Here is a 27,422-nt window from a genome sequence, read left to right as displayed (position 1 = left end):
GCATGTTGTGGGGGAAGGACATTGGAAGCAAAGCTCCCAGGAATATTCAGCAGCATGCCTTTCACTGGAGGTGTCCATTTTGGGAAAATCAGGCCCCACTTGTCAGTCAGTGCTGAGAAGCCCCAGGGCAAACAACAATCCAGGTGGGATCACAGCCCTGCCCCTCAGTAAACAGGCTGCCTAAAGACCTCTCAGGCACACAGCCACCTCTAATCCCACCCAGAGACTAAGCCCCACCTACCAGAGGGATGGGAATCAGCTCCACCTACCAGTGGGCAAGCACCAGTCCCTCCCATCAGGAAACCTGCAGCAAGCCCCTGTACCCATATCAGCCACAAGGGGGGCAGACACCAAAAGTAAGAGATGCTACAACTCTATTATCTGCACAAAGGTCACCACACCAAAAACCTATAAAAACGAAAAGACAGAGAACCATAACTTAGATGAGGGAGAAAGAAAAAACCCCAGAAAATAGGCTAAGTGATCAGGAGATTCTCAGCCTCCAGGAAAAAGACATTAGGCTGTTGATGCTGAAGATGATGCACGACATTGGAAATAAACAGGAGGCAAAGATGAATAACTTACAGGAAACACTGAGCAAACAGATACAAGATCTAAAACTTAAACAAGAAGAGATGCAAAATACAATAACTGAAATAAAAAACTTCACTAGAAGCAGCTAACAGCCGAATACAGGAGGCACAAGAATGAATAAGCCAGGTGGAGGACAGATTAGTGGAAGTCACGGATGCAGAACCGAAAAGAGAAAAAAGATCGAAAAGAAATGAAGAGAGTCTCAGAGATCTCTGGGACAATGTTAAACGCACCAACATCCGTATGATAGGGGTGCCAGAAGGAGAAGAGAGAGAGAAAGGGACAGAAAAAGTATTCCAAGAGATAATAGCCAAAAACCTCCCCAACATGGGAAAGGAAGCAGTCACTCAAATCCAGGAAGCACAACGAGCCCCACATAAAATAAACCCAAGGAGGAACACCCCAAGACACATATTAATCAAACTGACCAAAATTAACGACAAAGAGAAAATCTTCAAAGCAGCTAGGGAAAAGAAACAAATCACATACAAGGGAACCCCGATAAGGTTATCAGCAGATTTTTCAGCCGAAACTCTGCAGGCCAGAAGGGCGAGGCATGATATACTTAACGTGATGAAAGGAAAAAACCCCCAACCCAAGATTACTTTACCCTGCAAGGCTCTCATTCAGATTTGAAGGAGAAATCAAAAGCTTCACAGAGATGCAAAAGCTAAGAGAAGTCAGCAACACTAAACCGGCTTTACCACAAATACTAAAAGAACTTCTCTAGGCAGAAAAGAAAAGGCCCCAACCAGAAACAAAAATTCCGCAAAGGACAAGGCTCACCAGTAAAGGTATATATACAGTAAAGATACGAAATCATCCATGCGCAATTATGCCACCACAATCAGAAATCGTGAGAAGAGGAGGGTACAAATGCAGGACACTGGAGATGCACTTGCGATTAAGAGACCAACAGCTTAAAACAATCTCATATATATATATATATATATATATATGTATATATATATATATATATATACATATATATATATATATATATATATATGGGAGAGAGAGAGACCCTTATATCAAAACTTCAGAATGACTGCAAACCAAAAAACTGCAATTGATACACAAACAAATAAGAAAAATCAGCTCAAATAAAACACTGAATAGAGTCCTCAAACCAGAAGAGGAGAGAACAAGCGAAGAAGGGAAGGAAAAAGAGCAACAAAACCAAATCCAAAGCAATTAATAATATGGCAATAAGGACATACATATATATCAACAATTACCTTAAATGTTAATGGACTAAACGCCCCAACCAAAAGACAGAGACTGGCTAAATGGATACACAAACAAGACCCATATATATGCTGCCTTCAAGAGACCCACTTCACTTCTAGGGACACATACAAATGGACAGTGAGAGGATGGAAGGAAATATTCCATGCAAACAGGAATCAAAAGAAAGGTGGAGTAGCAATACTCATATCAGAGAAAATAGACTTTAAAATGAGGAATATTTTAAGGGACAAGGAAGGTCACTACCCAATGATCCAAGGATCAATCCAAGAAAAAGATATACCAATTGTAAATATCTACACAGCCAACACAGGTTCACCACCACATACAAGGCAACTGCTAACAACCTTAAAAGGACAAATCGACAATAACACAATCATAGTGGGGGACTTTTAACACCCCGTATACAGCATTGGACAGAGCATCCAGACAGACAATCAATAAGGAAACACAGGCCCTGAATGAAGCATTAGACCAGATGGACTTGAGAGAGATTTATAGGACATTCCATCCAAAAGCAACAGAATACACATTCTTCTCAAGTGCACGTGGAACCTTCTCTAAGACGGATCACATCCTGGGCTACAAATCCAACCTCGGTAACTTCGAGAAAATTGAAATCCTACCAAGCATCGTTTCTGACCACAATGCTATATGACTGGAAATCAACAAGAAAAAAAAAAACTGCAAAAAACACAAACACGTGGAGACTAAACAACATGCTACCAAACAACCAATGGATCACTGAAGAAATCAGAGAGGAAATTTAAAAATACCTAGAAGCAAATGACAACAAAGATACAACACTCCAAAACCTATGGGATGCAGGAAGTCATTCTAAGAGGAAAGTTTATAGCAACACAAGCCCACCTCAGGAAACAAGAAAAAGCCCAAATAAACAAGCTAACTTTATACCTAAGCAGCTCGAGAGAGAAGAACAGACAAGACCTAAAGTTAGTAGAAGGAAAGAGATCATAATGATCAGTGCAGAAATCAATGAAATAGAAATGAAGAAAACCTCAGAAAAGATCAATGAAACAAAAAGCCAATTCTTTGAAAAGATCAACAAAATTGATAAACCCTTAGCCAGACATATCAAGAAACCAAGAGAGAGGACTCAAATCAGTAAAACTAGAAATGAAAAGGGAGAAGAAACAATGGACATCACAGAAATACAAAGGACCATGAGAGACCACTATATGCAACTGTATACCAATAAAACAGAAACCTTGAAGAAAAGGACAAGTTCTTAGAAGAGTGCAATCTTCCCAGACTAAACCAAGATGAAATCGAAAAGATGAACTGGCCAATCACAAGAACTGAAATTGCAACTGTGATTTAAAAACTTCTAACAAACAGAAGTCCAGGACCAGGTGGCTTCACAGGCAAATTCTATCAAACATTTAGAGAGGAGCTAATACCTATCCTTATGAAACTATACCAAAGAATCACAGAGGAACGGATACTCCAAAACTCACTCTATGAGGCCACCATCAGCCTGATACCAACCAGAAAAAGATATCACCAAAAAAGAAAATTACAGGCCAATTTCACCAATGAACATTGATGCAAAAATCCTCAACAAAATACTAGCAAACCGCATCCAACAGTACATTCAAAGCATTGTTCACCAAGGTCAAGTGGGATTTATCCCCAGGAGGCAAGGATCCTTCAATATCCACAAATCCATCAATGTGATATACCACATTAACAAACTGAGGAATAAAAACCACATGATCCTCTCAATAGATGCAGAAGAAGCCTTTGACAAAACCAACACCAATTTCTGATAAAGAAAAAAAAAACCCTTCAGAAAGTGGGCATAGAGGGAACCTACCTCAACATAATAAAGGCCATCTATGACAAACCCACAGCTAACATCATTCTCAAGGGTGAAAAGCTGAAAGAATTCCCACTGAGATCAGGAACAAGACAAGGATGTCTGCTCTTGCCACTACTATTCAACATAGTTTTGGAAGTCCTAGCCACAGCAAGCAGAGAAGAAAAAGAAATAGAAGGAATCCAAATTGGAAAGGAAGACGTAAAACTATTGCTCTTTCCAGATGACATGATACTATACCTAGAGAATCCTAAAGACTCTACCAGAAAACTGGTAGAGCTCATCCATGAATTTGGCAAAGTCACAGGATACCAAATTAATACACAGAAATCAATGGCATGTCTATATACTAGCAATGAAAGATCAGAAAGAGAAATTAGGGAAACAATCCCGTTTAGCATCACATCCAAAGGAATAAAATACCTAGGAGTGAACCTACCTAAAGAGACAAAAGACGTGTACTCTGAAAAGTCTAAGACACTGATGAAAGAAATCAAAGATGACACAAACAGGTGGAAAGACATACCATGCTCTTGGATTGGAAGAGTCAATATTATCAAGAGGACTATACTACCCAAGGCAATCTACAGATTCAATGGAATCCCTATCAAATTACCAAGGACATTTTTCACAGAACTTGAACAAAATATGTTAAAGTGTGTTTGGATGCACAAAAGACCCAGAGTAGCCAAAGGCATCCTGAAAAAGCAAAACGGAGCTGGAGGAATCAGGATCCCTGATGTCAGACTATACTACAAAGCAACAATCGTTGAAACTGCAGGGTACTGGCACAAAGGCAGAAATCTAGATCAGTGGAACAGGATAGAAAGCCTGGAATTAAAGCCACACACCGACATCCGACTAATCTATGACAAAGGAGGCAAGAATATAGAGTGGAGAAGAGACAGCCTGTTCAATAAGTGGTGCTGGGAAAACTGGATGGCCACATGTAAAAGAATGAAACTAGAACACTCCCTAATACCATACACAAAAATAAACTCAAAGTGGATTAGAGACCTAGATATATGACCAGATACTATAAAGCTCTTAGAGGAAAACATAGGCCAAACACTCTCTGACATAAACGACAGCAACGTGTTCCCAGAGCCACCTCTTAGAGTAAAAACAAAAATAAAACCTAAAAGTTTATACCCAGCCAAGGAAACCCTAAACAAAATGAAAAGACAACCCACGGAATGGGAGAAAATCTTTGCAAATGAATCAAATGACAAGGGAGTCATCTCCAAAATTTATAAACACCTCCTACTGCTCAGTACCAAAAAAAAAAAAAAAAAAAAAAAACCATCAAAAATGGACAGAAGATCTAAACAGAAAATTCTCCAACAAAGACACACAGATGGCCAAAAAACACATGAAAAGATGTGCAACATCACTCATTATTAGAGAAATGCAAATCAAAACCACTATGAGGTGTCACCTTACACCAGCCAGAAAGGCCAGCAGCCAAAAGTCTACAAACAATAAGTGTTGGAGAGGGTGTGGAGAAAAAGGAACCCTATGACACTGTTGGTGGGCATGTAGATTGGTGCAACCACTGTGGAAAACAGTATGGAGATGCCTCAGAAAACTAAAATTAGAACTACCGTTTGATCCAGCAATCCCACTCCTGGGCATCTATCCAGAGAAACCCATGACTCGCAAAGACACATGTACTCCGATGCTCATTGCAGCACTACTTGCAATAGCCGAGACATGGAAACAACCTAAATGTCCATTGACAGAGGAGTGGATCAAGAAGAGGTGGTACATATACACAATGGAATATTACTCAGCCATTAAAAGGAAAGAAATAATGGCATTTTTAGCAACATGGACAGACCTAGAAATGATCATGCTAAGGGAAGTCAGTCAGACAATGAGACAGCAACATCAAATGCTATCCCTGACATGTGGAATCTGAAAAAAGGACACAAGGAACTTCTTTGCAGAACAGATGCAGACTCACAGACTTTGAAAATCTTAAGGTTTCCAAAGGAGACAGTTCGAGGGTGGGGGGATGCCTTGGGGTTGTGGGATGGAAATCCTATAAAATGGGATTGTGGTGATCATTGTACAACTATAAGTGCAATAAGTTCATTGAGTAATAATAAAGAAGAATAAATAGATCAACTGAACAGACTGATCCCTAGAAATGAAATTGAATATGTCATAAAAAACACTCCCTACAAATACAGATCCAGGTCCAGATGGCTTCACAGGCAAATTCTACCAAAACATACAAAGAGGAACTTGTACCCATCCTCCTTAAACTTTTTCAAAATGCTGAAGAAGAAGGAATACTCCCAAAAACATTCTATGATACCACCATCACCCTACCTCCAAAACCATCCAAAGATACCACCAAAAAAGAAAACTATTCACCAATATCTTTGATGAATATAGACGCAAAAATTCTCAGCAAAATTTTAGACAACCAAATCCAATAATATGTCAAAAATATAGTATACCACAACCAGGTGGATTTCATCCCAGGTTCAGAAGGATGTTCAACATATGCAAATCAATCAACATCATATACCACATTAACAGAAGAAAAGTCAAAAACGACATGATCATCTCAATAGACACCAAAAAAGCATTTGACAAAATCCTACATCAATTCATGATAAAAACTCTTACCAAAGTGGGTATAGAGGGAACATAACATAAAGCATTTATGACAAACCCACAGCAAATATAATACTCAATGGAGAAAAGCTGAAAGACTTCCCAATAAAATCTGGAACAAGACAAGGATGCCCACTCTCACCACTGCTTTCAACATAGTATTGGAAGTCCTAGCCACACCAATCAGATAAACAAAAGAAATAAAAGGCATCTAAATAGAGAAGATGTAAAACTGTCACTGTATGCAGATGACATGATACTATATATAGAAAACCCTAAGGACTCAACCCAAAAACTACTTGAACTGATCAACAAATTCAGCAAAGTAGCAGGATATAAGATTAACATTCAGAAATCAGTCACATTTCTGTATACTAACAATGAAATATTAGAAAAGGAATACAAAAGTACAATACCCTTTAAAATTTCACCCCGAAAAATCAAATACCTGGGTATACACCTGACCAAGGAGGTTAAAGACTTATATGCTGAGAACTAGAAAACATTAATCAAGGAAATTAAAGAAGATGCAAAGAAATGGAAAGATATTCCATGCTTCTGGGTTGGAAAAATTAACATTGTATAAATGGCCATACTACCCAAAGCAATCTACAGATTCAATGCCATCCCTATCAAATTACCCATGACATTTTTCACAGAACTAGAACAAACAATCCAAAACTTTATATGGAACCACAAAAGACCCAGAAATGCCAAAGCAATTCTGAGGAACAAAAACCAAGCAGGGGCCAAAACTCTCCCAGACTGCAGGCAATATTGCAAAGCCACAGGCATCAAGACAGTGTGGTACTGGTACCAAAACAGACATACAGACCAATGGAACAGACTAGAGAACACAGAAATAAACCCAGACACCTATGGTCAATTAATCTTTGACAAAGGAGGCCAGAACATAAAATGGGAAAAAGACAGTCTTTTCAGCAAGAATTGCTGAGAAACCTGGAAAACTGTTTGCAAATCAATGAAACCAGAACACATCCTCACACCATACAGGAAAATAAACTAAAATGGCTGAAAGACTTAAATATAAGACAAGACACCATCAAACTCCTGGAAGAGAACATTGGCAAAACACTCTCTGACATCAACATCATGAATATTTTCTCAGGTCAGTCTTCCAAAGAAACAGAAATAAAAGCAAAAATAAACCCATGGGACCTAATCAAACTGACAAGCTTTTGCACAGCAAAGGAAACCAAAAAGAAAACAAAAAGACAACTTACAGAATGGGAGAAAATAGTTTCAAATGATGCAACTGACAAAGTCCTAATCTCTAGAACATATAAGCAACTTATACAACTCAACAGCAAAAAAGCCATCAACCCAATGGAAAAATGGGCAAAAGATATGAACAGACATTTCTCCAAAGAAGATATACAGATGGCCAGCAAACACATGGGAAAATGCTCAACATCACTGATTATTAGAGAAAAGTAAATCAAAACTACCATGAGATAACACCTTACACCAGTCAGAATGGCCATCATTAATAAGTCCACAAATAACACATGCTGGAGGGGTGTAGAGAAAAGGGAACCCTCTTGCACTGTTGGTAGGAATGTAAGCTGGTACAACCACTAAGGAGAACGGTATGGAGATACCACAGAAATCTATACATAGAACTACCATATGACCCAGCAATCCCACTCTTGGGCATATATCCGGTCAAAACTTTCCTTAAAAAAGACACATTCAGAGTTCCCATCATGGCTCAGTGGTTAACGATTCCAACTAGGAACCATGAGGTTGTGGGTTCCATCCCTGGCCTTGCTCAGTGGGTTAAGGATCTGGCATTGCCATGAGCTGTGGTGTAGGTCACAGACTCGGCTCGGATCTAGCATTGCTGTGGCTTTGGCATAGGCTGGCAGCTACAGCTCCAATTGGACCCCAGCCTGGGAACCTCCATATGCTGCAGGTGTGGCCCTAGAAAAAGACAAAAAGACCAAAAAAAAAAAAAATACGCATGCACTCTCATGTTCATTGCAGCGTTATTCACAATAGCTGAGATACGGAATCAACCCAAATGTCCATTGACAGATGATCAGATTAGGAAGATGTGGTATATATACACAATGGAATACTACTCAGCCATAAAAAAGAACAAAATAATGCCATTTGCAGCAACATGAATGGAACTAGAGACTTTCATACTAAGTGAAGTAAGTCAGAAAGAGGAAGACAAATATCATATGATATCACTTATATCTGGAATATAACATATGGCACAAAGGAACCTTTCCACAGAAAAGAAAATCATGGACTTGGAGAATAGACTTGTGATTGTCAAAGGGAAAGTGGAAGGAGTGGGATGAACTGGGATCTTGGGGTTAATAGCTTCAGACTTTTGCCTTCAGGATGGATTAGCAATGGGATCCTGCTATGTAGCACTGGGAACTCTGTCTAGTCACTTATGATGGAAAGCATAATGTGAGAAAAAAGAATGTATACATGTATGTGTAACTGGGTCACCATGTTGTACAGCAGAAAAAAAAATAAAATGTTAAAAAAAAGAAAATTTCTTCAATTTAACACATATAATTGAAGGAGAAATAAGGGAGCAAACAGAAAGAGTAATAGAAAGTAAAAAATTAAACGGCAGGAATAAGACCAAACATCTTGGATACCAAATAAATATAAGAGAGTTGAATCTGCTATGAACAAACATTGATCCTTCGACTGAGTCTGAAAAACAAAAATCCACTTATATGCAGTCTAAAGGTATGAAGCTAAAACAAAATGACACAGGGAAAATGAAAGAAAAAATTAGATGAGGGAGTTCCCGTTGTGGCTCAGCAGAAACGATTCTGAGTAGTAGCCATGAGGATGCAGGTTCCATCCCTGGTCTCACTCCTTGGGTCAGTGATTCAGCATTGCTGGGAACTGTGGTAGAGTTCACAGACATGACTCAGATCCCATGTTGCTGTGGCTGTGGCGTAGGCCAGCAGCTGTGGCTCCAATTCAACCCCTAGGCTGGGAACTTCCATATGCCACAGGTATGGCCCTGAAAAGCAAAAAAAGCAAAAAAAAAAAAAATAGATAAGCAAACAAACAGACAAAAGCAAACAAAAAGAAGCAGAGGTCGTACACCTGAAACTAACACAATATTGTAAATCTACTATATTTTTTTCTAAAAAAAGAAGCAAAGGTAGAAACATCAAGGGTTAAACATAGAATGTTAGGTCAAATTCTTAAACAGTTAAAGAATAATATTCTAAATGACAAAAAAGACATTCCTTGAACAAGTTGTAATAGGCATAAAAATTTATACACTAAAAAAATAGCTAAGAGCAAAATCTCTTGGAAATGAAGAGAATTCAATAAAAAAGGAAAACCATATTGAGAGTCTAAAATACCTCTCTTCAAATTTTTTAATTAAACAGACAAAAAAGGAATATGTATATAAATTATTTTGACGGCATAATTACCAATCTTGATTTAATAGATATATAGAAAGGAAATCACATACACTAAAAGAGAGAATATATTCTTTATACCCATAAAGATTGAAAAATAGTGATCATGTACTTGGTCACAACTGTATGGTTTTTTTTAAAGTTAATATTTCACAGGTCATGTTCACTGTCTATACTATCATAAATTCAGAAGCAAATAATTAAGAGATAAGCAAGCAAAAAAAATTTAACCATTGAGAAAACTGGAAGTAAAAAAGAAAAATTATTTAGAACTAAAAAAATTTAGTTAGACTCTCATACTAAGTGAATTAAGTCAGAAAGAGAAAGACAAATACCATATGATATCACTTATATCTAGAATCTATTACATGGCACAAATGAACCTTTACACAGAAAAGAAAATCATGGACATGGAGAACAGACTTGTGGTTGCCAAGGAGGAGGGGAGGGAGTGAGTGGATTGGGAATTTGGGGTTAATAGATGCAGACTATTGCTTCTGTAATGGAAAAGGAATGAGATCCTGCTGTATAGCACTGGGAGCTATATCTAGTCACTTATTATGGAGTATGATAATGTGAGAAAAAGGAATGTATATGTGTATGTGTGACTGGGTCACCATGCTGTACAGTAGAAAATTGACAGAACACTGTAAACCAGCTATAATGGAAAAAAATTAAAATCATTTTTAAAAAATAAATTTAAAATTAAATTAAATTAAATTTTTAAAAAATTAGGTCTTTTCAAACCCTATGGGATATGACTAAACCCACACTCAGAGGAAAATTTATAGTCTTAAATTATTTATTATTTAATTGTAAAGAAATTTTTAATGAATTACACACAAATAGTCAATAAGCACATAAAAATACATTAATGTTCAGGGAAATTAAAACCATGATGAAATATCACTATGTACCGACTAAAACTGATGAAATGAAAAAGACAATACTTACTGTTGAAGAGGACATTCAGTAACCAGGACTCTCATACATTTCTAGTAAGAGTGTAAAATAGCATAACCAGTTTGAAAAACTGATTGGCAGTTTCTTTTAAAGTTAAACATGTATTTACCCTCTAATCCAGAAATCCCACCTCTAGGCATTTATCTGAGATTTAATTAATTAATTCCCAAAAAGAGCTTAGAATGGTGCCAGGTACACAGCACATGCTCAATAGATGTTATTATTTCAAAAGAAAGGATCCAGGGACTGAGAGGCCAGATGACTTGATAAAGTCAAGCTTTCTTGTCCTATTAGAATTGTAACTGAGCTAGGGCCCTGTGGGGCTCCTGGGCACACTAGCCTTTTTGTGTCCTCCATTTCTTGTTTTTAGGGAATAAACTTCAGCCTCCGTGACCTTCCCTGAGTTCCAAAGGGCAGATTCAGCTAATCAGTGAAGGGAGGGTATGCAGAGACCAGGGAGGAGCTGTCAAGAGGCAAGAGTGCAGCCTTGGGGCAAGGTCCTGGTTCTTCCTCAAGGAATATACGTAACAATATCTCTGAGCCCTTCTACAGAACTAACATCCTCAACAAGTGGAAGATGTCAACTACTTGATGAAGCATTCTTCATTTTGGAAAAAGGAGGGCCACCAGAACCAGTCCCAGCGGCACCACTAAACACCAATTTTGAGAAAAAAATGCAAGCTTGCCTCTACCCTGATCCTTATCTACAGCCCTATTTTCCACTCCCAAAACTACAAAACTTCTCTTTCTCAAGGAGGGCACAGTCTTTAAGGCATTAGCCTGCTGTGGCCTCCTTTACCTGGCAAAGCAATAAAGCTATCCTTTTCTCCTTCACCCCAAACTGTCTCCATGTTTCTACTTGGCACCAGCGGACAAGAGGCCAAGTTTCAGCAATAGAATGTCTCATATTGTGATGCTATACAATTGTACAGCAGATCAAGTAGTTATCACCCTCCTCACCAAGGGATTTCTCTTCTGTCTTTTTCTATGAACAACAGCAGGAAACATCTGAAGAGGGATAATACCCACTAGGTCACTTGAGTCAAAAATAGATTGTGAACTGTAAACATTCTGTTGCTATTTCCTCCAATCTCCTTTTTTTTTCTTTTATTTTTTAATGAAATACAGTTGGTTTAAAATGTTTAGTTTCAAGTATATACAAAAGTGGTTCAGTTATACATATATGTAAATATATATATTCTTTCTTAGATTCTTTTCCATTGTAGGTTATTACAAGATATTGAGTACAGCTCCCTGTGCTATGCCATTAGTCCTTTTTGGTTATCTACTTTATATATATATATCAGTGTGTATCTGTTAATCCCAAAGTCCTAATTTATTTCTCCCTACACTTTTCCCCTTTGGTAACCATAAGTTTGTTTTCAATGTCCTGTGAGTCTATTTCTGTTTTGTAAATAAGCTCATTTGTATCATTTTTTATATTCTGCAATTAAGCCATATCATGCAAGTGGTGCTTGGAAAAGTGGACAGCAATACATATAAAATAATGATGAAGAATGCTAACACCACACACAAAATAAACTCAAAGCAGATCAAAAACCTAAATGCAAAACCAGGTATTATAAAACTCTTAGAGGAAAACATAGGCAGAACACTCTGCCATAAATCACAGCAATATCTTTTTGGTTCCATCACCTTGGGAAATGGAAATAAAAACAAAAATAAACCAGTCTTGTTTCATGACAAGCAGAGATCAGTTGAGAGCAAATCAATGCTAAGGGGCATTGGCAAGTCCCTTGCTCACCTGGGCTCGAACCAGCATCTCACCTGTGCCCCATCTGCAGCTATTCACTCCCAAGAGCAGCACCACATGCAGAAAGCATGATGCATGGAAACCACCCCAGCCTGCCTCCCAGCATGCAGCATGGGCACCCAAGGGCCCTTTTCTCTTGCATAGCACAGGGGTGATCATAAGCAGCTCTCAGAATGTGGGGAAGTTCAGCTGTGATGCTTCCCCAAAGCAGCACCAGGAACAGCAATGTGAGATACACCTTAATTCTTTTCTTCAGTGAAGGTCTTTCTCGGTTCCAAGCAGCTCTTCTGAAAATTTAATTTCCTGAATTGTTTGAATTTTGTTTGCAATGCCCATGTATAATTATGTAATCAAAAGAAAAAAAAAGTTATTCCTCTACAGGTGGAAAAAAAAAAAAGCAGTAACTCTGAAAAATTAACATTCTAAGAATTTATTTTCTAATCTCTTAATAAGGTGAATTGCACAAAGGGGTCAGGGAGTGGGCGAGAACAGACCTGCCAACAATAATGATAATATGCTATAGTCACACAACGTTTCTCCACTGACAGCTTTTTTCTCACATACAACTTTGCTTGAATCATACATCAAAGCAGCCCAGGATCTCCCCCAGATACCTGGTTTCCCTTGTTTTAAGCCTGTCACCTAACAGAGCAAATAGCCATGACAGCATCAACAGACATGCCTCTTTCTCCATTACACAGTCCCATATCCTGCTCTATATGCCTACAGAGCACTGATCACTACCTGAACTTAAAGATAGATTGGCATCTACTTATACACACATATCTATATCCAGAAAAGGAGATACAGATATAGAGTTCCCATCATGGCTCAGCAGAAACGAATCTGCCTAGCATCCATGAGGACGCAGGTTCGATCCCTGGCCTCACTCAGTGGGTTAAGGATCCGGTATTGCCATGAGATATGGTGTGGGTTGCAGATGCGGCTTGGATCCAGCGTGTCTGTGGTGTAGGCCAGCAGCTACAGCTCTGACTGGACCCCTAGCCTGGGACCCTCCATATGCCATGAGCTCAGCCCTTAAAAAAAAAAAAAAAAAAAAAAAAAAAGGCATATAGATATATGGCCTATCTCTCCTTCCACAATGCACCCTCTAGGAGGTACAGAATCTTGTCTATCTTATTTTCTGCGGCTTTACCAGGGCACAAAGCAGGCACTCAGTAAATATTTGCTTTTTGCCTTAATGACTGTGATAGGCAGCCTCTAAGATGACCCTGATGAGCCCTCCACCTTGTATTCATGCCTTTATGTAATTAAACTTCCTTGAGTGTGGGCTGAACTGAGTGACTCGGTTCTAGTAAATAGGACACACCAGAAGTGACAGGACACGTCCAAATTAGGTGACCAAAAAACTATTTTAGGGTATGCACTTTCTGACTCTCTGGCACCACCACCATCTGCCATGTAGTAAGGACACTGAGGCAGCTTATGGAGAGGCCAGGGTAGTGAATGAGAGTTATGGACTGAATTGTGTTCCCACGAAATTCATGTATGGAAGCCTAACCTCTAATATGATTATATTTGGAAACAAGGCCTTTAAAGAGGTCATGAAATTTAAATAAAATAAAAAAGTGGGGAGTTCCCATTGTGGTGCAGTGGTATAACACATCCAACTGGGAACCATGATGTTTTGAGTTCAATCCCTGGCCTCGCTTGTGGGTTAAGAATCTGGTGTTGCTGTGAGCTGTGATCTAAGACATGGCTCAGATCTGGCGTTGCAGTGGCTCTGGCGTAGGCCAGCAGCTGTATCTCCGATATTTGACCCCTAGCCTGGGAACCTCCATGTGTAGCAGGTGTAGCCCTAAAAAAGGACAAAAGACAAACAAAAATTTAAAAATAAAAAAAAATAAAGATGGGGTGACAGCAGTCATACTGTCAATGAGAAGGGAGAGGGACACTAGGGTCATGCGCTCACAGAGGAAAGGCCATGTGAGGACACAGCAAGAAGTGGCCACCTGCAAACAAGGAGCAGCGCCTCAGAAGAAAGTAGACCTATCAGCACCCTGATCTTGGGCTTCCAGTCTGCAGAACGATGAGAACTTAATATCTGTCATTTAAGCCTGTGGTATTTTGTCATGGGAGACCTAGGAGACAAGGCCATGTGAGTGATCTTGAAAGCAGATTCTTCAGCCACTCTTGAGCCTTGACATGACTGTAGCCTCGGCCCACAGTTTGATAAGAACCTCACAAAAGACCCAAAGCCAGAGACACCTAGCTAAGCTGACCAACAGAAACCAAGAGACGATAAATGTTGTTTTAAGCCACTAAGTTTTTGTATGTACTTGCAGGAATAGGTAACTAACACAACGCGTGAACAATATGTTTTTCCCTTTTTTTTCTTTTTTTTATTATAGTTGATTTACAATGTTCTGTCAATTTCTGCTGTACAGCAAAGTGACCCAGTCATACATATATACACATTCTTTTTCTCACATTATCCTCCATCATGTTCAATCACAAGTGATTAGATATATTTCCCTGTGCTATACAGCAGGACTTCATTGCATATTCACTGCAAATGCAATAATTCGCATCTACTAACCCCAAACTCCCAGTCCATTCCACCTCCTCCCCCTCCCCCTCGGAGTCTGTTCTCTATGTCCATGAGTTTTGTTACTGTTCTGTAGATAGGTTCATTTATGCCATATTATAGATTCCACATATAAGTGATATCATATGGTATTTGTCTTTCTCTTTCTGACTTAACATCACTTAGTATGAGAATCTCTAGTTCCATCCATGTTGCTGCAAATGGCATTATTTTCTTCCTTTTATGGTGAGTAGTATTCCATTGTGTATATATACCACATCTTCTTACTCCATTCATCTGTTGATGGACATTTAGATTGTTTCCATGTCTTGGCTATTGCGAATAGTGCTGCAATGAACATAGAGAACAGCATGCATCTTCTTTTTTTTTTTTTTTTTTTTTTTTTTTTTAGGGTAGCACCCCTGGCATATGGAGGTTCCCAGGCGAGGGGTCCAATCGGAGCTGCAGCTGCAGGCCTACACCAGAGCCACAGCAACGCCACCTACACCACAGTTCATGGCAATGCTGGATACTTAACCCACTGAGCAAGGCCAAGGATCAAACCCACAACCTCATTGGTTCCTAGTCAGATTCGTTTCCAATGTGCCACGATGGGAACTCCACATGTATCTTTTTGAATGAAAGTTTTGTCCGGATATATGCCCAGGACTGGGATTGCTGGATCATATGGTAATTTAATATTTAGTTTTTGATGTACCTCCATACTGTTTTCCATGGTAGTTATAGCAATTAACATTCCCACCACAGTGTGGGAGGGTTCCCTTTTCTCCACAACCTCTCCAGCATTTGTTGTTTGCAGACTTACTAATGATAGCCATTCTGACTGGTATGAGATGGTTACTCATTGCAGTTTTGATTTCCATTTCTCTAATAATTGGTGATGTTGAGCTTTTTTTATGTGCTTGTTGCCCATCCACATGTCTTCTTTGGATATATGTCTATTTAGGGTTTATGCCCTTTTTTTAATTGTGTTGTTTGTTTGTTTGCTATGGAGTTGTACGAGTTGTTTTTATATTTTAGATTAAGCCCTTCTCAGTTGCATTGCTTGCAACTATTTTCCCCCATTTCATTGGCTGTCTTTTTTTATGATTTACTTTGCTATGCAAAAGCCTGTAAGTTTGATTAGGTCCCACTACTTTATCTTTGTTTTTATTTCTGTTGCCTTGGGAGCTGACCTAAGGAAAACACTTGTACGGTTGATGTCAGAGAATGTTTTGCCTCTGTTCTCTTCTAGGAGTTCTGTGGTGTCTTGTCTTTAAGCCATTTTGAATTTATTTTTGTGCATGGTTTGAGGGTTGTTCCAAATTAATGAATGTTCCAGATTCATTAATTTATATGTGGCTGTCCAGTTTTCCCAGCATCACTTACAGAAGAGACTGTCTTTTCCCCATTTTATATTCTTGCCTACTTTGTCTAAGATTAATTGACCATAGGTGTCTGGGTTTATTTCTGTGTTCTCTATTCTGTTCCATTGGTCTGTATGTCTGTTTTGGTACCAGTACCACACTGTCTTGATTACTGTACCTTTGTAAACTTATCTGAAATCTGGGAGAGTTATGCCTCCTGCTTGGTTTTTTGTTCCTCAGTATTGCTTTGGAAATTCTGGGTCTTTTGTGGTTCCATATAAATTTTTGGATTGTTTGTTCTAGTTCTGTGAAAAATGTAATGGGTAATTTGATAGGGATTGCATTAAGTCTGTTTTGGGTAGTATGGCCATTTTAATGATATAAATTCTTCCAATCCAGGAGCACAGAGTATCTTTCCATTTCTTTGGTCTTCTTTAATTTGCTTGATTAATGTCTTAAAAGTTCTCAGCATATAAGTCTTTCACCTCCTTGGTTAGGTTTATTCCTAGGTATTTAATTTTGGGGGGTGCAATTTTAAAAGATATTGTTTTTTTTTTTGTTTGTTTGTTTGTTTTTTTCTTTTTGCCTTTTCTAGGGCTGCTCCCACAGCACATGGAGGTTCCCAGGCTAGGGGTCGAATCGGAACTATAGCTGCTGGCCAATGCTAGAGCCACAGCAATGCAGGATCCGAGCTGCGTCTGTGACCCACACCACAGCTCACTGCAATGCCGGATCCTCAACCCACTGAGCCAGGCCAGAGATCAAACCCGCAACCTCATGGTTCCTAGTTGGATTCGTTAACCACTGAGCCACGACTGGAACTCCCCAGATATTGTATTTTCGTATTCCTTTTCTAATGTTTCATTGTTAGTGTACAGAAATGCAACCAATTTCTGAATATTATTAATCTTGTACACTACCACTTCACTGAATTTGTTGATGAGTTCAGGTAGTTCTTGTGTGGAGTCCTTAGGGTGTTCTATATATGACATCATGTCATCTGCAGAGAGTGACAGTTTTAACTCTTCTCTTCCAATCTGGACACATGTTATTTCTTTTGTTTGTCTGATTGCTGTGGCTAGGTCTTCCAATCCTATGTTGAATAAAAGTGGTGAGAGTGGGCATCCTTGTCTTGTTCCAGATTTTAGCAGGAAGGGTTTCAGCTTTTCTACATTGAATATTATATTAGCTATGGGTTTGTCATAAACAGCTTTGATTATGTTAAGGTGTGCTCCCTCCATACCCACTTTGGTAAGAGTTTTTATCATGAATGGATTTTGGACTTTGTCAAATGTTTTTTCTGCATCTATTGAGATGATCATGCGGTTTTTGACTTTTGTTAATGTGGTGTATGACGTTGATTGATTTGCATATGTTGAACCATCCTTGTGAACCTGGGATGCAGCCTACCTGGTCATGGTGTATGATCTTTGGAATTTGTTGGCTAAAATTTTGTTGAGAATTTTTGCATCTATATTCATCAAAGATATTTGCCTATAATTTTCTTTTTTAGTAGTATATTTGTCTGGTTTTATTGTTAGGATGATAGTGGCTTCATAGAATGTCTTTGGAAGTGTTCCTTCTTCAGCCTTTTGGAAAATTTTAAGAAGGATGGGTTTAAGTTCTTTGTATGTTTGGCAGAATTCTGTGAATCCATCTGGTCCTTGGCTTCGTTTGTAGGGAATGTTTTTGTTGCATATTCAATTTCATTTCTAGTGATTTGTCTTTTCAAATGATCTATTTCTTCTTGATTCAGGTTTGACTCAAGTTTGGTGACTCAGGTTTTCTAGAAAGTTGTCCATTTCTTCTAGGTTGTCAGATTTGTGGTATATAATTGTTCATAATATTCTCTTATGGTTTTTTTTTTTTTTTGTATTTCTGCATTGAAGTTTCCCCTTTTTCATTTCTTATTTTGTTTATTTGGGTTCTTTCTCTCTTCTTCTTGGTGAGTCTGGCCAGAGGTTTGTCCATTTTGTTTATCCTTTAAAAGGACCAGCCCTTGGTTTTATTGATTTTTTATATTGTTTTTTGAATCTCTATTTTATTGATTTCCTCTCTGATCTTTATAATTTCCTTCCTTCTGCTGACTTTAGGTTTTATTTGTTCTTCTTTTTCTAATTCTTTTAGGTGGTATGTTAAGTGGCTGATTTGAGATTTTTCATCTTTTTTGAAGAAGGCCCATATTGCTAAGGACTTCCCTCTAAGAACTGCTTTTGCAGCATCCCAAAGATTTTGAATAGCTGTGTTCTCATTATCATTTGTCTTGAGGTATTTTTTAATTTCCCTTTTGATTTCCTCAATGACCCATTGGTTTTTTAGGTGCATGTCATTTAGTCTCCATGTAATCAGTTTTTTCTCATTTCTTTTCCTGTGGTTTCATGCCATTGTGGTCAGAGAAGATACTTGAAATAATTTCTACACTCTGAAATTTGTTGAGGTTAGTTTGTACCCCAGTGTGTTGTCAATCCTTGAGAATGTTCCACATGAACTTGAAAATAATGTATATTCTGTGTTTTTAGGATGTAATGTCCTGAAAATACCAATTAAGGCTAACTGTTCTATTCTGTCATTAGGATCTCTGTTATCTTATAGATTTTGTGTCTAGAGGATCTGTCCATTGATGTGAGTAGATATTAAAATCTCCTGTTATTATTGTATTCCCATCTATTTATCCTTCTATGTCTGTTAGTATTTGTTGTATGTATTTGAGTGCTGCTAAACTAGGGGCATATATATTGATGAGTGTAACATCCTCTTTTTTAATTGATCCTTTTATCATTAAATAGTGTCCTTCTTTGTCTTTCTTTATGACCTTTGTCATTCTTTGTTTGTTTGTTTTAGAAAGCACAAATTTATTATTTCACAGTTCTGGAGGATGATAGTCCCAAGTGAAGATATGGACAGGGTTGGTCCCTTCTGAGGGCTATGAGGAAAGGATCAGTTCCAGGCTTCTCTCCTTGGCTTGCAGAGGGCCATCTTCTCCTTATATTTCCTCACAGCATCTTCCCTCTGTGTGTATATATTTCTTTTCACATGGCGTTGTTTTTATAAGGGCATTCATCAGATTGGAACAGGGGCCTACTCTACTCCAGTGTGACATTGTCCTAACTAATTTTATCTACAATGACCCTATTTCCAAATAAAGTACTTGGGGTTGGGTGAGGGGATTAGGACTTCAGTGTATGAATTTTGAAGGGACTTGATTCAACCCATAAGGCCCATGAAGAAGATAGTACTTTTATGCCCCATTTTATAGATGTAGAAATAGAGGCTCAAAGAAGTAGTAAATTTCCAATGTCCCAGAGCTATTTAAGTGCTAGAGCTGGGATTCTAAGGTGGCAGTCTGACTCTAGAGTCCATGTGATTATGGTCTACAGCCTCTCTGGAAAGCTAAAGGAGAAATACCATAGAAATAGATTTCCATTTCCTTACAAGAGAACCATGTAAGCTGAGAAAGCAGAGTCCGACATTTCACTCCTATAAAGTCGTAAAAATTCCTTTCTAAACTAGACAAGGCTGGATTCAGTTTGCAAGGACTACCCCAGTAGTCTGCCTGTCTATGTCTAGTGTATACCCCAAGATGCCTCTTACTCAACTGGTTTCATCTGTTTGAAACACTGATTTCATGCACTAACTCTGTACACAGGGTACAAAGCAGATGGCATCAGAGCTTCTGAAGCTTCAGTGAGGTTGATCTACAGGCAAGTGAATGAGAGGAGGTGTTCACAGAAGCAGAGCCTCAACCAAGGACCAGCACTACAGCAGGACCCGTGGTGATGAACTTGACACATTCTCACCTTTTCCACATTTGAGGATTATTTGTCTGGTACTGTAGTTTGACTGGAAGACCAAATGGGTATTACCAGGAAGTGTGGTCATAACTGGCCAGAGCTTCATCTGGTAGCCTTTCATGGAGTGATGTCTTGGGATAGGTTGGAAATAAACAAAGAGGTTGGGTCTCCAAAATCTGGCTTGGCTGCTCTTTGTTCAAGAATCCAATACTGAGAGACAAATGTTTGATAAAGGAAAGAGAGCTTTATTGAGGAAGCTGGAACCTGGGGAGAAAGATTCATGTTCCAAAGAACAAACTCCCCCTTGTCGATCAGAGGGCAAGAGCTTTTTTAAAAAGTAATTTCAGGGAGTCCCCATTGTGACTCAGCAAGTTTTGAACCTGACTAGTATCCATGAGGATGCAGGTTTGATCCCTGGCCTTGCTCAGTGGGTTAAGGATCTGGCTTTGCTGTGGCTGTGGTGTAGGCTAGCAGCTGAAACTCTGATTCAACCCTAGTCTGTGAACTTCCATAGGCTACAGGTGTGGCCCTAAAGGGCAAAAAAAAAAAAAAAAAAAATAGGAGTTTCAGGGTGTGAAGATGGGGAGAGGCGGCTATGTGTAGAGCAACATAGTCCGTTCTGACAATCATCTTGAAATTGGTCATATGGTGGTCTGATCAGTGTCATCCTTACCATTCTAAGTATAGTTAATCTTCAGTTCCAGGGTCAGTTTGTCCCCATTTCCTTGAGGCCAGGTTTGAGTTGTGTAAGATGAAACCGCCTATGTCACGGCTACAGTCTGATCATCGTGTAATTAACTTCTTCCACCTGGTGGGGGTGCAAGCCCTTGAGGAGGAACTAAATGTCCTTGACTTCATTTAATGACTAAACTATCATTATTTTGTCCTGTTTGACTATTTTCCTTGCTTCTGCATTTTTTTTTTCATCTCTCTGATTAAATTCTTTGGCTAAAGTTTTTCTACAGAAAAAAAGGCAGTCAGAAGTTATGGGAATTGGGGGAGGGGTATGTCCTGGGAAACCCCATAGGGTCCTGCTCCATTACAGCTGGACAACCAGTGTTTTATTTATTTATTTTAATTTTTTATTAGAGTAGATTTACAATGTTCTGTCCATTTCTGCTGTACAGCAAAGTAACCCCGATATATAGTGTATATATATATATACATATATGTATGTATATATATGTATATATATATATATTCATTCTTTTTTCACATTATCCTCCATCATGTTCCATCACTCGTGATCAGGTATAGTTCTTGTGCTATACAGCAGGATCTCATTGCTGGTTCACTCCAGATGCAATAGTTTGCATCTACTAACCCCAAACTCCCAGTCCATCCCACTCCCTCCACCCCTTGGCAACTGCAAGTAACAGCCGTTGTTTTAAAAGGAATTCTCCTAGTCAAGAAAATTTGCAGATATGCCCACACCAGGCTTTCTTTGCTTGCTGCCTCCCCAGGAAAGTCCCCTGCCTCCCGAGATCATGCAGGCTCTTCCTCACAAGCTGAGAAGTGCCTACCCAGGGCGTGACCTTTGTTTTTAAAGTCCATTTTGTCTGATATGAGTATTGTAACTCCCACCTTGCTGTCATTTCCATTCACATGAAATATCTTTTTCCATCTCCTCACTTGCAATCGATACGTGTCCTTTGCCCTAAGGTGAGTCTCTTGTAGGCAGCATATTGTAAGCTCTTGTTTTTTTATTCAATCTGCCACTCTATGTCTTTTGATTGGAGCATACAATTCTTTGACATTTAAGGTAATTATTGATAAATATGTATTTATTGCCATGTTAAGCTTTGTTTTCAAATTGATTCTATGTTTCTCCTTTCTTTCCTTTCTTTTTTGGGTTAGATGATTTTCTTTTATTTTATGTTCATGTCCTCTTATTAATTTTTGTGAATATATTGTTTGATTTTGACTGTGGTTGCCCTGTTTTTCAAGTTTTTTGTTTTGTTTTGTTTTGTTTTGCTTTGCTTTTTTAGGGCCACACCTGCAGCATATGGAGGTTCCCAGGCTAGGGGTCTAATCAGAGCTACAGCTGCTGACCTATACCACAGCCACAGCAACACCAGATCCAAGCTGCATCTGCAACCTACACTGCAGGTCACGGCAATGCCAGATCCTTAACCCACTGAGCGAGACCAGGGATCGAACCCACAACCTCATGGTTCCTAGCAGGATTTGTTTCTGCTGCACCACGACTGGAACCTCCTGTTTTTCAAGTATGTTAACCCCTTTCTATATCTGCTTGCTTTAGCCTGATCATCACATAGGCTTAAACACATTCAAAAGAAAAGCAGTCTAGATTTACTTACTTTTCTTCCCCACATTTTATGATTTTGATTCCTTTTTTTTACATCTTCATATTTATCCTTTTGCTGTTCCTTGTGTTTATTGTCACTTTTACAGTAGGATTTTTTTTCCTTTTAGATCTGTATACTGGCTTACTTAAGTGATTACTTTCCAATTGTGATTTCCTCCATCCTATTTCTTCTTTTTTGTTTAAAGGAGCCCTTTCAGTAGTTCTTTCAGAATGAGTTTAATATTGCTGTACTCTTTGAATTTTTGATTGTTGGAGAAATTCTTTATTTCTCCTTATATTTTAAATGATATTCTTTCTGGGTAGAGTATTCTAGGCTGCAAAATTTTCCCCTATTAGAACTTTGAATATATCTTGCCACTTTATTCTGACCTTTAGCATTTATGTAGAGAAATCAGCTGCAAGCTTTATGGGGGTTCCCTTATAATTAACTCTGTTTTTCTCCTGCTGCCTTTAGAATGCTCTCTCTTTATCTTTAATTTTTGCCACTTTTATTATATTATGTCTTGGTGTGGGTCTGTTTGGGTTCAGCTTGTTTGAGGTCCTCTGTGTTTCTTGAATCTTGCTTTTTTCCACCTATGACATATGGAAGTTCCCAGACTAGGGGTTGAATCAGAGCTGCAGCTGCCAGCCTAAGCCATAACCTCAACAATGCCAGATCTGAGCCACCTCTGCGACCTACACCACAGCTCATGACAATGCCAGATCCTCAACCTACTGTAATATACCTGCTTCCTCATGGGTACTTGGCAGTTTGGTTACCACTGAGCCACAAAAGGAATTCAAATATCTGTTTCCTTTATATTTGGAATGTTTTCAACCATAATTTCTTCAAATATGTTTTCAATCCTCTTTTCTTTTTCTTTCCTTCTGGAATCCCTATTGTGCTTAGATTGGCCTTCTTTATATTATCCCATAGATCTCTTATATTACTTTCATGTTTTTTCATTTGGTTTTCTTTCTTCTGTCCTCACTGGGTGATTTCCATTATTCTATCTTCCAAGTCACTTATTTGTTCCTCTGCATTATTCATTCTGCTTCTCAAAGCCTCAAACTCAGCTTTTGTCTCTGGAAATGAATTTTCTAATTTTTCATGGTTCCTCCTTATATTTTCTAGTTCCTTTCTAAAGTAATCTGCATTACTGTTCATATCCCCTATTAATTTCTTCATGCCCACTCTTAATTCCTTCAGAATTTTCACTATCACCTTCTTGAACTTGGTGTCTCTTAGACTGCAGAGGTCTGTTTCATTGTTTGCTCCTCCAAGGGAATTTTCCTGTTCTTTCAACTCGGAATGGTTCCTGAGCTTCTTCATTTTGCTTGTATTTTTCTTATTCTGTGAGTTTAGGGAAAATAACTACTGTAGCCTTGGAGGGATATTTTTATGATAGTGGCCCTGGGTAGTTTGTGAGGGGCTTTTTTTGGTTGGTTGATTGGTTGGTTGGGTGGTTTTAGCATGAGGGCTGTTTTTGGTTTGGATGGTTGCTGTCTCTTTCCTCAGTGTGTGCAGGCTGTTATACCCCTGATAGGGGATATGCTGGTGTATGACCTGTGTGTGCTTCCCAGGAGATAGAGGCAATGGGAAAGGCCTGTAGCCAGGGCCTGGTTGCATGACCTGTGTGTGCTTCCCAGGAGATAGAGGCAATGGGAAAGGCCTGTAGCCAGGGCCTGGTTGCAGGGACCTAGGAAGTGGCAGTGACCCTCAAACAGGTGTAGGCAGCACCCAGAGCCTTTGGCAGTGGGAATAGCAGAGCATGTGCACTCCCAAGGGAGTGAGAGCAACAATGGGTGGTGCTTAGTTGCAGTGACCCCCTCTATAGCATCTCCTGAGGTGACTGGGGCCGCAGGTGGCACCTGTTCACAGACCCCTAGTATTGGTGGGCCACATCCACCTCTGGAGTCTGAGATGGCTGCAGCAGTTTGCCCCCAGTGCCCATAGCCCATGCAAGAGGTGCCCTGAGAGCCCACACAAGACACATCATGCTGACTGTAGCCTGTGTAAGAGGCTCCCCACCCCCATGCATGCACAGAGAAAGATATTCCTATGGCAGTCCTGCCTCTCCCCTTATCATCCTCCCCAGCAATAGCACCTTGCTTCTCCTCCCAAAAATAGTGGGCCCAGGCCTTTTCCCACACTTTCTCAGCAGTGGTGCTTCTCTCCCCAATCCATAACACACCACTCCCTAGCCTCTCAGGCTGCCTCCACACAGCCAGCCATAGTCTTCTCCCTGGAACTGACCTCTGGAGCCTGAGTCTCAGTGCCCAGCCCCCACCTGAGAATCTCAGGCTGTGGTGTCCAGGTGCGGTGGTACTGTCGGTCTGCACTGCTGTCTCTCTGCTGTGCCCTCATTAGTCTGGCTGCTGAGTTTTTCTCCGAGGCTTCAAGGTTCCCTCTCCATCTTGGCTGATCCCCCTGTCAGTTAGGTGGCCTCCCCAGATAATGATTCCTTTCCTTTCTCACAGCTCCCTCTCAGGAGTACTGGTCTCATACTGATTCCATTTTTTCTCTTCTCTCTTTTTCTTTTTCATTTTGCTCTACCCAGTAATGTGGAGGGTTTCTTGCCATTTTTAGAGGTTTGAGGTCTTCTGCCAGCATTCAGTATATGTTCTGTACAAATCATTCTAATGTAGATGGGGTTTTTTTGGTGTGTTTGTGGGAAAAGGTGAGCTTCATGTCTTACTCCTCGGCCAACTTGACCCTATCCCCCCAACAATTATTTGAGTTACATAAAGGTAGCCTTATCATTATCCCCTGTCAAGCACTGGCTCCTCATCCTGTCTGTGAATGAGGAGACAGTGCTTTGCCTAAGGTCAAATAGCTTTCAGACCCTCTCAAGGGAGTGTAAGAGGAAGCAATAAGCTTGACCCCACACAAAAGTTTTGCCTTGAACTACCCTGCTAGGCCTGTCCTGCTGGAGCACCAAGATAGAGAGAACACTCCTAAAACACCCCAAAACATCACCTTAATTGTCTCCTTGGAGTTTTTGCTGCCAAATAGAGTTTAAAAAGAATTGGCATTTTAACAAAGTCCACCTTGGTAGCCTTACCACCTACAATAATGAGGCTTCTTGGGCATGGTCTAAGAAAGCCACTGCCCTCACAATGAACAGTGTACTTTTGAGGCTAATGTTCAAAAGAACTCTCATGTGTGGGACCTTATCAGAAAGTGTAGTAGCAAAGACTTATAGAACAATAGCTGTATTCTATGCAGTGTTCTAAGCACTTTATTATATTCATTTAATTATCTGAAGCAATAAGGCCATTATCCCCATTTTATAGATGAGGAAACTGAGGCAGCAAAGAGTTGAGCAGTTTGACCAAGGTCATACAGCTAGCAAATGATAGAACTAAGATTTAAAACCAGGCATTTTCACTCCAGAGTTAAGACTGTGATGTATTCTCTAAGGTTTCACATTTTTTAATATCCACAATGTAATATCGACCTGTCGACAAGTCTCTATTCCACATTCTCCCTAAGTTTTAAAATAGTGAAAAGTAATCACAGCACATGAAGGATATCTTGCCATGTCCCAAGGAAAACCTTTTAGGTTTCCCTGCTGTCCTCAAGGTGACTCATGAGCCCTCCAGGCTCTTTCTCCTGTTTCCTCCACAGCCTGAGCCCACCACTCCCTCTTCCACTCACAAAGCCGCATTTCCCGTCACTAGAATCAGTCAGCTGGCTCCCAGGTCTCCCTGATTTGCACAGGATCTTCATGGGAAACTGCCCCAACTCATCCCTCTTCCTGCTAAACAACTCATCATCCCTCACCTCTTCTGGGAAGTCATGCTGCCATTTTCACACCAGTCAGGTGCTCTAGCCCTGCCCCCACCCCTGGCCCAGCACTGTCTTACCCCCTTCTCTCCCTCTCCCACAAGACTAGCGTTTCTACAAGAGCATAAACATGCCATTTGTCTTTATATTCCTAGAAATCAGCACAGCACCTGGCATCTACCACTTTGTTGAAGGAAGGCAAGCCCTCCAAAGAACCTAGCAACATGTTTAGTTACCCATCTCACCTGTCTCCACTAGACAGTCCTCCAGTCCTACAAAGCCAACTGGAAGGGACCCAGGAGAGATCCTGGTCTAATCCAATACGTTCAGTAAACTGGTGGGGGGAGGGATGGATTTAAAGAAAAGAATCAACTTGTCTCCATTAGTCAAAGGCAGCTATGGGAGCCGAGTAGGATTTCCAGGTGTCTGATTCCACTTCACAAAATCTCAAATGTATCTGTATCATTTCCTATTGCTGCTATGACAAATTATCAAAAACTTAGTAGGTTAAAAACAACACAAATTTATTATCTTACATTTCTAGAGATGAGAAGTCATAAAGAATCTCACTGGGGCATAACTCTCCCAGACTTCAAGAAATACTACAAAGCCACAGTCATCAAAACAGTGTGGTACTGGTATCAAAACAGACAGAGAGACCAATGGAACAGAATAGAGAATCCAGAAATAAACCCTGACACCTATGGTCAATTAATCTTTGACAAGGGAGGCAAGAACATAAAATGGGAAAAGGAAAGTCTATTCAGCAAGCATTGCTGGGAAACCTGGACAGCTGCATGCAAAGCAACGAAACTAGAACACACCCTCACACCATACACAAAAATAAACTCCAAATGGCTGAAAGACTTAAATATACGACAGGACACCATCAAACTCCTAGAAGAAAACATAGGCAAAACACTCTCTGACATCAACATCATGAATATTTTCTCAGGTCAGTCTCCCAAAGCAATAGAAACTAGAGCAAAAATAAACCCATGGGACCTAATCAAACTGAAAAGCTTTTGCACAGCAAAGGAAACCAAAAAGACAACTTACAGAATGGGAGAAAATAGTTTCAAATGATGCAACCGACAAGGGCTTAATCTCGAGAATATATAAGCAACTTATACAACT

Source organism: Sus scrofa, chromosome 12 (assembly GCF_054392235.1).
Source record: "Sus scrofa isolate SSC_HxYL_T2T_F1_AM1 chromosome 12, Sscrofa_HxYL_maternal_Yorkshire_Landrace_v2.0, whole genome shotgun sequence".
Classification (NCBI taxonomy): Eukaryota; Metazoa; Chordata; class Mammalia; order Artiodactyla; family Suidae; genus Sus; species Sus scrofa.
Note: the sequence above shows the minus strand (reverse complement) of the source record.